At 37.2% G+C, this 9,739-nt stretch overlaps 1 long non-coding RNA gene across 1 annotated transcript; it reads right to left on the minus strand.

Moving 5' to 3' along the window:
• Nucleotides 1–7,772: 7,772 nt before the first annotated feature.
• Nucleotides 7,773–9,273, minus strand: LOC139464274 (uncharacterized). The gene is made up of 3 exons (XR_011653099.1): nt 8,996–9,273; nt 8,150–8,270; nt 7,773–7,818 (listed from the first exon to the last, which is right to left on the minus strand). It is a non-coding gene; the product is annotated as an uncharacterized lncRNA (long non-coding RNA).
• Nucleotides 9,274–9,739: the final 466 nt, after the last annotated feature.

The following is a 9,739-nucleotide window of genomic DNA, read 5'->3' on the forward strand; positions in this document are numbered from 1 at the left end:
GAAAAGAAGCCAAACAATACAGAACTGTACTTGGTGATGATATTAAACATAAACAAATATTTGGAATTCGTTATCATATTAATAAAGATGGACATATTTTTCAGTTAATTTGTAAAATAAACTGAATATTTAGGCGTTTAATAAATTTCCTTAGTGAAATCTGTTTACATTTTGAATGTAAACATATACACACGGTAAAATAAGCAATGTTCAGATGAAATATTTACTTTGTGTTGCAAGTCAAAATAGTGTACACAAAGATCGCACAATTACCAAGCAAGTGACTTACCAAAACTGCATCACCATTACCGATGCTCCCCACAAATATACCTACATTTCCAAAACTGTATTTCATTTTTGTTGATCAATGTGACCATACGTCCTTCTACTTTCAATAAAAATGCGCTAACGAATGGCCATCACAGGTCGCGAACAAGTCTAGATTTCTGCTATATCATCCGGGTACTCACTGGGAAAATACAGTAATGCACAGGTAACAACTACTCCCGCGGAATTGCTTTAGATCAGTGCTCCTTAGTACGTTGAAATACTATATATTGTGAATGCCAAAATGATGTATCAATGATCAAGTAGAAGATACATTGACCGCAGAGCTGGGAGTTTATTCAACAGACCCGAAAAAATAACACTGCTGTATCTTATTATTTATTTTAGATGACGCAGTCAAAGCTCACTTCTCATGGCGGCCATTATCGAATGGCCAGCTAAAACACCACCCCGCGCTTACGTCTACAGGTCTCTTCCTGTAGTACGGTAATTAGTATTCTCTCCCTCAAGTGTATCCTCAATGATATAACCCACCCTCATTAATTACATGCTGCTCTTTTCCAGCCTCACGGCTATGGAGCTGAGGTAAAGAGTCCAAGTCATCATAAAGTAATTAGGGTCCAATAAAAACAATGCGCCGCCAAACCTAATACATATTATCACTGAAAGTCGTACTACAGACGGTTAATGTCAAATCACAATAAAAGCATTTCAATTGCAATAACGTGTTCCAGGACCATGTATTCTCTTAACACCATCGGATTTAGAAGCAATGGTCGTATAAAACAAGATAGATCTATTTAAACACAACAGTATTCATGTTATTCCCACAAAATCACATAAAGAAAGGAGACATTAGCAAATACATGTGTATTATCATTTTTCGTCAGGATAACAAAATTTTCTCTCCTTGTTACCACCTCCAGGTTCAGCTTAAGACGGGTCCTCCTTTGGTCAAAAGTTTGTTCCCCCTCTAATGAGTGTGTCACGCGTTGCACACGAGTGGCGGACGGGGTGCACACCCGTGTGCAACGCGTTGCACACGGGTATCACACGCGTGACCAACCCGATGCACACTGGTTGCGTAACGCGTTGCCCATGCGTGTAAGGGGAATGAACTTCTAGGCAGTAGTGTAAGTTAACCAAGAAATATGTAAACAACCAGCATGTGGTATACAATCAACAAATGTATTACAAAATTAACTAGGTTTACAAATCAATACAAATAACTGCACAGCAATTACAATGACAGTACACAATAGAGTGGTAGTACAATATTCAATGGCAATATATAATATGATGGCAGTGGTAAGTTTCAAACACACAAAAAACACAGTGGTGATAGCAAAAGTCATTGATAATAATATATTTCTCTCTCTCTGTGACGGTGGTCAAGCTTTTGAGATGGCCCTTGGCAGGGACCTCAGGGTGATGGTTGATCTTCACACGAGAGCTGGTCTTGATGTTATGAAATGTGTGAGAGATGAAATGTGTGGGGGATACGAGATGCCCGCTCTTGTCCTCTTACATACAGTCTAAACAGCTTCTGGATTTTTTTACACAATGCCATCACTAGTCTAGCGGCACTAGAACATTACAGTTCATTCAGTCCACGGTATTCCCGACATTTACACATGACTCTTACATCTAAATATCGTAACTTCCGCAAAACTGCTTACATTGAACAGTACTGCATTCCTGACAACTAATTACTGTCAAAATACTATGCAATGAGCGTCTACGAATCTAAACAGAGTGAGTGAGTGAGTGAGTTGGGTTTAACGCCGCTTTTAACGGTATTACAGTTATATCGCGGCGTGTCAGCTTAATGTGGGAGGAAATCCCGAAGTGATGCAGGCCTTAGACGTTTACCACTTCGGTTTAAACCCACGAGCACGGGTATGGTGCTGACAAACCTAGAAACATAATCGGGGCGAACCGGAATCTAAACAGAAACGATGTAACACAGTTACAATCATTGTTTAATGATAAAACACACTGACATAAAACGACTGTTACTCATCATATTAAAAACATATTCTGGAAAATAATAAACATTTATTGATTACTTGTCCATGATTTAACAGCCGAAGAACCTTCGAGCTGTGAAGGCAAAGTTAGCTTTAAAAATGTCATGTATTTGTGCAATATGCATAATGCCTGATAACTTGGTATGATTATAAGGGTAACGCTATTTTTTAGGGCATTATCATTTGCAGAAGCCCGAGGTTTTCTATGAACTGCCCGACGAACATTCCTCATTATCATTACCAAATTTGAAAGGAATATTTCACCCGTGAAGATCCGGGGTAGAATAGGTCTTCAGCAACCCATGCTTGCTGTAAAAGGCAACTATGCTTGTCGTAAGAGGCGACTATAACGGGATCGGGTGGTCAGGCTCGCTGACTTGGTTGATGCATGTCATCGTATCCCAATTGCGTGGATCGATGCTCATGGTGTCAGTCACTGGATTGTCTGGTCCAGACTCGATTATCTACAGACCGCCGTCATATGGCTGGAATATTGCTGAGTGCGGCGTTAAATTACAAACAACAAAGAAAGGATTATTTAGGATATGTTGAAAAAAAATAGTCAATGTCCTTGAACGTGAACCGTGTGAACATACAAGCATACAACTAGAAACAGTGTGTGAAAATATTGAAACATCACCTGCTACTCCTGTATAAAGACCACTGTGCCTGATCATATAGGGCGACAACCGTTCTAATAGGGCAGTAAAATATGCATAGGATTGTCCATTATGTAACATCATGATTTTAATAAAATTTGGATGATTATATGAAATCTAATTATGATCTCATTCATTCTAAAAATTCTTATTAGATTTTAAAATTTGAAATATTAACTTGAAAAAAGTAACCGGTAGGGGACAACAATAAGTTAACCAAGAAATATGTAAACAACCAGCATGTGGTATACAATCAACAAATGTATTACAAAATTAACTAGGTTTACAAATCAATACAAATAACTGCACAGCAATTACAATGACAGTACACAATAGAGTGGTAGTACAATATTCAATGGCAATATATAATATGATGGCAGTGGTAAGTTTCAAACACACAAAAAACACAGTGGTGATAGCAAAAGTCATTGATAATAATATATTTCTCTCTCTCTGTGACGGTGGTCAAGCTTTTGAGATGGCCCTTGGCAGGGACCTCAGGGTGATGGTTGATCTTCACACGAGAGCTGGTCTTGATGTTATGAAATGTGTGAGAGATGAAATGTGTGGGGGATACGAGATGCCCGCTCTTGTCCTCTTACATACAGTCTAAACAGCTTCTGGATTTTTTTACACAATGCCATCACTAGTCTAGCGGCACTAGAACATTACAGTTCATTCAGTCCACGGTATTCCCGACATTTACACATGACTCTTACATCTAAATATCGTAACTTCCGCAAAACTGCTTACATTGAACAGTACTGCATTCCTGACAACTAATTACTGTCAAAATACTATGCAATGAGCGTCTACGAATCTAAACAGAGTGAGTGAGTGAGTTGGGTTTAACGCCGCTTTTAACGGTATTACAGTTATATCGCGGCGTGTCAGCTTAATGTGGGAGGAAATCCCGAAGTGATGCAGGCCTTAGACGTTTACCACTTCGGTTTAAACCCACGAGCACGGGTATGGTGCTGACAAACCTAGAAACATAATCGGGGCGAACCGGAATCTAAACAGAAACGATGTAACACAGTTACAATCATTGTTTAATGATAAAACACACTGACATAAAACGACTGTTACTCATCATATTAAAAACATATTGCGGAAAATAATAAACATTTATTGATTACTTGTCCATGATTTAACAGCCGAAGAACCTTCGAGCTGTGAAGGCAAAGTTAGCTTTAAAAATGTCATGTATTTGTGCAATATGCATAATGCCTGATAACTTGGTATGATTATAAGGGTAACGCTATTTTTCAGGGCATTATCATTTGCAGAAGCCCGAGGTTTTCTATTAACTGCCCGACGAAGGAGGGCAGTTGAAAAGACTGAGGGCTTCTGCAAATGATAATGCCCTGAAAAAGAGCGTTACCGTTATTATAGCTAAAATGGATGGAATTTGTTATCAAATAAAAAGAAACAACATCGGTTTTGAAACATTTTCTGCAATCAACACGAATGTCACTGACCACATTTTACAAATATGGAAACGTCATAGAACAAACAAGATGACGTCACTATAATACGTGACGTAATTTTCTCTACTCTATGACGTCACCTAACAACGGGCTTGTTAATGGCCCGTGGTCAAGCAATATGAGGGCATTATCAAGTTACAGTGGCCCGCTCATTTCTGATAACGTGCGGGCGGTTTGATGATAATTCTATCCAATTTAGCTATAATATTGACTATAGCATTGTTCTTGGGGAATATTGGGCAAGAGAACTTACAATGATCGTGTGTGATAACTTTCCGATATTGTCACTAGCGAATTTTAGCTATTATCAAAGCCGATTGGTCAACTGATGCCACATGACGTCACGGTGCTTCGTTGTGAAAAATACGATATGACTTCATCCATTGTTCTGGACTTCACAAATTGATAACATGACGTCACCTTAACATAAGACTGCGGTGAGTGAGGTTTATCTGTAGGGTTGAGATTTCATACGTTTTTCTTCTCTTTCGTTCTTAAAGGGGAAGTGTACACGCAAAAATCACTTTCTTTCTTGTTTAAAACAAAACGGAATTTTAGAATTAGTTAGTATCAGTGTTTGAAAATATACACTCATTTTTTTCACAGTCAATGTAGCGAGCTCACAATAAGTGTGAAAATGTCATGCTGTTATGAGGCCTTCGTTTTCCGAGCTAAACAGGCCTGAGTTATCCCCCTTAGATTATGACGTAATTGGTGCCAATTTAACTGGGCCCCTGTCTTGTCACAACGCAAAAGATATCAATTACCAGTTTATGGCGAGACAACATGGCATCCGATACCTTGCCTGGTCCGAAGAGGTTCCCTTGACCCTTCAAGAAATCGCAAAATCTTACGATTTTGAACCAAAACGAGCAAGCTTAGCGGTATGGAAACGATGAAAATCAAGTGGAAACAAGAGAAGACCCACATCACCTAATTTGTCACCCGACCCCGACTCGACATCTACACAATTAGGTCTACCAGTGACAACGTGGTAAGAATAACACTTGATGTGTGTATACCTAAATTACCTATATGCTCATTATTATGTTTTCAGAAGCGGAAACGTAATATTCTATGAGATTTTTGTCAAGCCTGGTGACCCGCATGCTTCGTCAGCAGGCCTATTCATCCTGTCCCACCCTGTTACAACCCTATCGCCGGTATCGGCATTGTCGTCAATCTGAGTTTGTCTGTATTAGGTGTAACTATTCCCACCACCTATAGACTACAGATCAATGCTACTTGCCAATATCAAGTAACAAATACGATCTGTGGCCAAACGTTGTCTCAACAAGATTACACATCAGGCCCCCATCTGATGAGACCATATGCTTAGTGTAACACGAAAATGGGGTACGTCCCAGTACGTTTCTAAAGTCGGTTGCCGAGTGGAAACGTATTGGGGAAAAAAAAGATTCTCTTTGATTTTTTCCCATCCGAGTTCAAAATACCTGCCATATTTATTGATAAGTAATTGGATGTCGTACTTCACACTTCACACCGTCCCCATTTGAAAGTGAAAAGATAGATCTCTCCATTGATTTGTTTAGGTGTTTGAAACCAGTTACTGCAGTAGGACTACAGTATCTTATTCTATTTAATAGACAATTGGTTATTGGTTTGTTCTGACAACCATTCATAGAAAATGTATTGCAACTTTGCAGGGAAACTATTTATCATCTATTATGGGGCCAGATTTAAAAAAAAAATGTTTTGAAACTATAAAAAAGAAAAGAAACATCTAATATATAATTACATGTAATTATTAAAAACAGTGGGTTGTTTAACTGAGTGGAACAGATATATGTAAAATGTGTATAAAAAGCTCATTTACTGTCACAATCAATACATATAAATTATCTAATAAACTATAAGAAAAACTTCTTGAATATTAGTGAAGATATTTTAAATTGTAAATCTTTGTTTGGAAATTTGGACCTCCCAACCTGACCTTTTGAGCAAAACATCTGTAACAACCACCCCCTAAAATGCAAATGAAATATGCAATCATTTTTTTATATGAGTGAGTGAGTAGGATTTTACCCAGCTTTTAGCAATATTCCAGAAATATCACAACTGGGGGACACCAGAAAAGGGCTTCACATGTTGAGTCCATGTGGGGAATCGAACTTGGGTCTTCAGTGTGACTATCAAACGCTTTCACCACAAGGCTATCCCACCACCCTTTTTTATATGAACACTTGAAATAAAGTTTAGAAAACATATAATATGATTTACTTTCATCAATTTATTTTATTATGCATTTTAAGATCTATCATGCACAACAAACAAATCTGACAAGTAAAATAAGAGATTTGAGTACCATAAATGTTTATTTGCCAGCAAGTTGTGAAAGCATATGTAGCTTGTAAGGTTATTAACTTACATCAGTGATATTAAAACATGCCCACAATATTTCAAGAAGTATTAAAACCTACAGTAATAAACACATCATGTCAACATAATAGAATTATAAACTGTTTTGGTATTTATTGAATTATAAACATGTAATAAAAATTATGCATATATCATCAATACAAGTTACTTCTTATATAAGCATCCCTCCAGTTTTAATGACAATAATATATATGTAAATGGTATGATATTTTTTTGTAATGTGCATTGCTTGACTAATAAAAGACACTTTTTCATTTCAGAATCTATCTACACCTCATAAACAAGAGGTTGACTTTGAGGATTTGCAGAAATAGTTGAAGAATCAGAGAAAAGTTATTCCATCTTGTGTTGTCGACGTGATTCATGAAAGATTTCCATCTGATGTATGTAATGTTTTACTCTATGCTCATTAAAATAAACTTTTTTCATTGAAATCTTGTTTTATGGTCTCTGACAACAATCAGCCTTTGCTGTTTCATTTGATAAGTTTCTGTAATACAGGATGGCTGATGCTGGATGAGGTAGTTTTGGGCAAGGGCGAAGGCCGGGGAAAAGACTGAAGAAAATATCACAAGCACTGGCTAAATGCTCAGTGGCACCTTGTTAGTGCACTGGTTGACTATTTCAAAAGTACAGCTCTTTTGTTGTCTGAAGCACTGTACCTCACAAGACACTCTAATATTTTATGACTTATAACTTATATATAATGAAAATAAACACAATTTGCACACAATGAAAATGGATCTCAACACCAGGGATTTCTTGTGACACCGGTGGGGCAGGATACTCTCACCTTTCGCGAACACCTGGTATTATCACTATTTGATAGTGATTCATTAACACGTGCTCATGAATAGTCAGAATCGCACCATCAACTGTTTTTTACAGAGATTTCATATGATTATGGAAAGGGTTTTGTCGCATTTATACTCTTCCATATCATTGTGGGACCTGAAAAATAATTTTAACATAAATTTGTCAAAATAATATGTACACTGACTAAATAATTGTAAAAGAAGGTGCTAATAATTTTCAGCAGTGACAGTCATGTCACTGGGTGCCTGAATACAAATATCATCAGTTAACTGTGTACAAATTGTATCAGATCTAAACTTTTATATGTCATTCACAGTAAACTTTCATTTGTCATCCACACTACACTTTTACAACAAAAGTCAACAATAGAGAATATAATAGATACACAAAATAGTTCAATACAGAAATTATTTGCATATAGTATTTACATTGTGTGATTATTCATTGTCAAAATATTATTTTGTACCTCATACAGTGAAGCACTGTGTGCCATGCTTCTGGTGTACATTGGACAGCGACTTTACACCATGATGGACCGGGGACCTGTACTTTCTGGGCATCAGTGTCTGGCATGACTTGGCTCGATACTTCATATTTGAAAGATACAGCATAGAAACATTAACACTTTTGTCATCTATATCTCACTATCACAAAATATAAAATGGTAATTTGATTTTTTTCATGTATCAATGTGCTATAAATTGTATATATGTGTAAATTGCATTGAACATGAAATTTGAATATTTTGGGTGGTAGGTGGGCGATGATTTTGGATAGTGCCAGATATTTTGTCAGATACAAACCAGCAAAACCAGATATCTTTTAAATAAAAAATATATAAAGCCTAAATATAAAAAAATAAACATGTTGCAACAATGTATTTTTGCGGATTTTTGCTTCGACAGTCTGAATCAAAATTATTGTTCATGATTATTTAAAGATTAGGTACACACACAAACACACACACACAGACTTTCAATGAGTTTATATAATTTATAATTTGTTTTCCAGTGTTATTATAAAGTTTATTACCGAAATGAGATGATTTGTGTTAATTCCAGACGGGAATGTCTGTAAAACTAAAACATTACGTAACACAACTTACTCCATCAACAGGAGTTTGCTGCATACTGCAACGATCAGCTGATAAGGAGCATCGACATAACCATGCAGGAAGTGAACACGTGAACGAGACAACATCGCGAATATTCATGATTATCAAGTGAAACTATGTACAAATATCACACTACCCCTGCTAAAATAAGTTCTTAAATACTGCTGTGGTTAGAATAAACTAAGACAGCAAACTTACCTGATCGAGTTACTTCAACTTTACGGCGTTTGTTTACAAAAACATCCCAGTCAGTGTCTTGATGAGAGTGCTGTCCCTTTAGCCCGTTTCCATATAAGGATCGTACACCATCCGCTTCCGATCAGTTTCAGCACAGGACCATATGTAACTAATAATAGAAACAAAAACGGCCTTCGGCCTCGTCTATAATTTTTTGGCGAGTTTTCTTTTTATTGTTATTATTAGTTACATATGGTCCTGTGGTTTCAGAACCAGCAGGTATCTAAACTCTAACGGAAGACGACAGCAACTCAGCAAGAGCGAATATGCGCAACACAAATAAACGAATAAGCGCAATTCATACAACGGACCCTTCCAACCATAATTGCAAATCTTACAGTATGTTATCAGTGTGTTGTTGTCTTTTCAGTCGCGATTTTGGAAAACGAAATAATTTTAGAGTAATTGTGCTTAGCGTTGTGTCTTGGACAGCTCGGCACCGAACAAAACAATAGCTACGCTGCGCATTTGAGAAGATAGAACCACACACCTACATACACCACGTGAAACGCGTCTAATAAAGTCTTATGACGTCATTCCTTTATCAATTGGCACCAATGACGTCATCAAGCTCCTTCCCAGCGCGTGACACCTTCGTTACACTCTCGGTAACATCGCTGCCACCAGTGTGGGCGCGGCCATTTCAAGAATCTTGAAATTTGCCCTCCAACCCCATATGTAGTAACGTTTATACTTTTGTTTATG

The sequence above is a fragment of the Haliotis cracherodii genome, unplaced genomic scaffold (genome assembly GCF_022045235.1).
Source record: "Haliotis cracherodii isolate W230 unplaced genomic scaffold, xgHalCrac1.p SCAF_17, whole genome shotgun sequence".
Taxonomy (NCBI): domain Eukaryota; kingdom Metazoa; phylum Mollusca; class Gastropoda; order Lepetellida; family Haliotidae; genus Haliotis; species Haliotis cracherodii.